Here is a 4,511-nt window from a genome sequence, read left to right as displayed (position 1 = left end):
TGATATCACATGGACTAATTCAGAGAACTGAATGTTACAATTATTTGAATGTAAGTCTTGGCATGCAAGTTTGTATTAATAGGCATTTTTCTTTTTGAATTAAATAACCATTATATCTAAATAAAATAATTTAAAAAAATAGTAGTCTAGGCCTGCTTTTTTTTTTTCAAAAAAATATATATCTCATTATATCTCTTTTATACTATATCATGATTAATTCAGTTAATGTGATTTGACTTAAAAAAATTTCCCAAGTAAATCCTACAGTGGGAATTGTTATTAATTTTAATGAGTATTAGTTAAGACTTGTTTATTTTCCTCATGTAAATGAGGTGAAACCCTAGAAATTATGTAAATTATTAGATTAATAAAATGTTACGGCCTTCTGAAGCAAGCAGTAACTGTGATCTCTTTTAGATAAATTGGTGTCTGAAGGAAAAGTAAAATGCATTATCATTTCAAGTATCTACTTGATCATGTCTCTGAGGCCAATTTGGCTATTTTGTTCATCCTGTAATTAAAACAATAGCACTTCATACACAATTTATTGCCATACTATAAAACCATATAAAACTAGTCTCAGTAAATTTTTTTTGCTGGAGTAATGTTTAATTATAATAAGAAAAGTATTAAATCAAAGCTGTAGTAAAGGTTTTAGGTCAAATAAACATCTTTGAGCATGGCCACCTTTTCTGATCTTACCACAGACTTCTTAAATTTTTAGAATTCAAGTCAGTTGGGACCTGTCTTGCCATTTTTAATAACTGGCCACTTAAAAGAAGATGGTAATAAATTATTTTTTTTAAGTCGTAATAAAATATGGGATTCATTGTTAATGTGCTATTTTCATGGATAAATTTCGAATAATTTATCTTTTAACTATTAGCTTATAAGTACTGATTTAAGTTTTAATTTAAATTGCTTTACTGACTATGTCTTAAACTACTAGCAAGTTGCAGATACTATTTCACCAAATGATCCCTTTAAAATAAAAAATTTTAAAAATTCTAATTTATACTTAAAATTTTTGAGGTCTCTAGGTGATTGAATCTTAACAGATGATCTGTTTAACAGTAGGAGTAAAAGGTTACAATTAGCAAGTTTAAATTACTCTGTTAAGTTTTATAAATTAAGAATGATAAATTGATTCAAATGCATTGCGTAGCATGTTTTCTGCTCATAGGTCTTAATTCATTGTTTTCTCCTGCTATTGTCTGTACTCTTATTCCTATTATATAATATTTTTGGTGTTTTGTGTTCTTCGTAATATATATATATATATTATATTATTCTGTGATATAATTGAACCTTTGAAAATTCTCAGGAAGAGAGCCAATCTTTTCATTCTTGAAATAACCCAGCCCTTCGGAAAGGCTAAAAAAAAATTAATTCACAGTATAGTCATCATATTCTACATTCTTTTTTCAGTGCTTTTCTTTCATGGAGTTCTAGACTATCAAATCAATGTCCTCTTCTTTATGTACATTGTTTTGAGTTAATTCTTGCCTGATCTTTGGAAAACTGTTATTGGTTGCTAGGAGGTTCCATTTATTTTGTTTATTCCCTTTTCATAACAACTTCTTCTACCCTCTCAAAAACAACCATGTGATTAATGTGGAACCTTGACTTTGTAGTTTCTGTATATTATGTATTATATCATCTATATTGTTTATTTTAGTGTTTTTGTATACAAAAGTGATAGTCTGTTATATTTTTACTGAACAACAGGTTTTAATGTACCTATATTACTGTGTTCATTGCTTTGATCATCTGCAAAGTGTTCCATGGCATATATAAATTACATTACATTTATATCCTCTGCTAGTAATGGACAACACTTAGTTTCCCTCCTATTTCAAAAGTGATGCAACAATGAACAACTAAACGAGTGTCACATTAGAGACCTGTCAAGCATTTCACAAGATTTTATTCCCAGGGGAAAGATTGCTGTTTTATAGGATATAGAAATGATCAATTGGACCAAGCATTTCCAGATAGTTCTCTGCAAGCCTGATCTGTTTGTTCCTATTTCTTCACCTCCATTCCAGTGATTGCCATTGCCAGATTTTAAAATGTTTACTAATCCCTTTGAGTTGAATCTGGTATCTCTACTGGTTTAGTTTTTATTTATCTTATTACTAGTAGTATGAGCCCCTCCTTTTGAATCATTACTCATTTGGGCTTTCCTTTTGTTAATTACTTGTTTACATTTTTTTTCGCATATTTTTCCAGTTTTGTTGTTGATTTTAGAATGTCACTGTATATTCTCGATTTTTTTTCCATTAGTTTTCAGTGTTACAGATCTTTTTGCTCAGTCTGTCATTTGCCAATTTTCTTCATCAACCAAATTTTGACATGAAATTAATCACACTGTCAGAGGAAAACCAGATTCGGACAGCACTTAAAGCAGTTAAAAACAGATTTTTTTCAGGAATTATTATTGCCAGAGGGGCAAAGAGACCTCAGCATAGCACTAGGCTCAGTTCTGAATACAAGAAGGAAAACTGAGGATATAGTGCCAAGGAGCAGGGTAGGGAGTTGGTGGAAGGAAAATGACTAAAAGGAAGCATCAGGGCTAAGAGAAGGTTCCAGCTAAATAGACCTCACAGGATTCTTGCTGAAGGCAGGCCAGGGTAATCAGATATCACTTAGCATCCATGCGGGGATAAGGAATTTTATTAGATATCCAGGGTGAACAGATATCATCAAGGATGGAGGATTCTCATTAAACTGACTTAGCAAGATTCTTGTCAAATTTGGGCAATGCAAAGACAGATGAGGAAGTCCTAACCAAGGGTCCAGTCAAGCAGAGAGCTCAAAGAAGCCTGACTAAAGTTTGCTCAAAGATAGAACCTTTGTCAATACCAATGTTTTGACATTTTTGAGAATTACTTTTCATCTTTGAGCTATAAATATATTCTCCAATATTTCCTTTCATTAGATTTCTGATTTGACTTTCCACTTTTTTCTTTTATCCATTTGGACTACTAAGGTAGGGATCAAATGATAGATTTTCTAAAAACAAAAAACAAAACTAAAAAGTGACTTAACAGTTCAGTTATGCTTGTTAATTTACAATAAACTTTTGAACATATATCACATTTTTATTCTATATAAAACCGTCTCTGGGTTCTATATTCTTTTCCATTGGCCTATTTGGCTATTCTTATGTGAGTATCATATTTTTTAAATTAGAGTGTAATTTTAGTATTTTATTATGTTTGATAAGCAAGACTCCACTCAAATTTTCTTTTCGAGAAATGTTTAAGTCCATTTATTTTAAACCTTCTATATACTTTTTGAAAAATATAAAAACAGAACTGTGCACAAATCATAGTGTAAGACACACTTGATTTTCACAAACTGAAAATTCAACCATGTAACCAGCTCAATCAAGTGATTTTTACCTTGATCCCAGAGGCCCCCCTTCAAGTCCCCTTCCAGTCACTACATTGTCCCTCATTTGTAACCAATATCTTGGCTTCTAAAGTCATAGATTAATTTTCTTTATATATTTTTTAAATAAAATAAGACATGTACAGTATACACTCTCTGTGCTTACTTTTTCACTCCAAGTACTGTTTTTGAGATTTATCCAATGTTGATTGATAGAGTCAAAGTTTCTTCATTCACATCATTATGTCCTATTTCATTATGAAACTATTTCATAATTTATTTTATTGATGTGCTTTTAAGTAGTTTCTATTTTGGCTAATATAAATACTACTACCATGAATCTTTTGTGTGTTTTCGTATGAATATATGTATACATTTTTGATGGATAAATATCTAGTAATGGAATTGTTGATCACAGTGTCTGCATATTTTTAACTATATTAGATAATCTTGAACTATTTTATACCAATTTACAGATCCTCCAGAAGAATATGAGACTTGTATTTGTTACTTACTGTTGCTGGCATCTGATATATTCTGCCTGTATGGTGCATTTGGTATCTCCCTGTGGTTTTAATTGGCAATACCCTGAACACCAAGGATGTTGAGAATATTTTCATATGTTTATTCTTTGGATCTGCTTTTTTTAAGTGTCTTTTCCAGGATTTTGTCACATTTAGGGGTGGTGGTGATGGTTCTGTCCTCTGTTATTGATTTGAGTGCTTTATTGGATGTACATATTGTAAATATCTTTTTGTACCTGGTGTGTTTTCTTTTCAGTGTTCTTAATAGCATTTTCTGATGAATGGACATTCTTAATTTTGATATAGTTGATTTTGATGTGGAAAGGAATGGAAACATAACAATAAAAGGGTCTTTATTAAACATTTAATTATGATCGATAATGATGCTAACGTGTTTGTGGATTTGGTATGAGTACATTATTCATGTGATATAGGGATTATTTACTATTTTGATAATGGGCGTATCAGTTTACATGGAAATTTAGTAAATAGTTAAATGTAAATTTAGACCACTGATAATTGAGTGAGCAATATAAAGATATGTTTATTTGTCTATGAAGTTTTCTTAATAGTACTAGATGTTAAAAAAAA

Source organism: Pteropus vampyrus, unplaced genomic scaffold, assembly GCF_000151845.1.
Source record: "Pteropus vampyrus isolate Shadow unplaced genomic scaffold, Pvam_2.0 Scaffold13, whole genome shotgun sequence".
Classification (NCBI taxonomy): Eukaryota; Metazoa; Chordata; class Mammalia; order Chiroptera; family Pteropodidae; genus Pteropus; species Pteropus vampyrus.
This window is presented reverse-complemented; position numbering follows the sequence as displayed.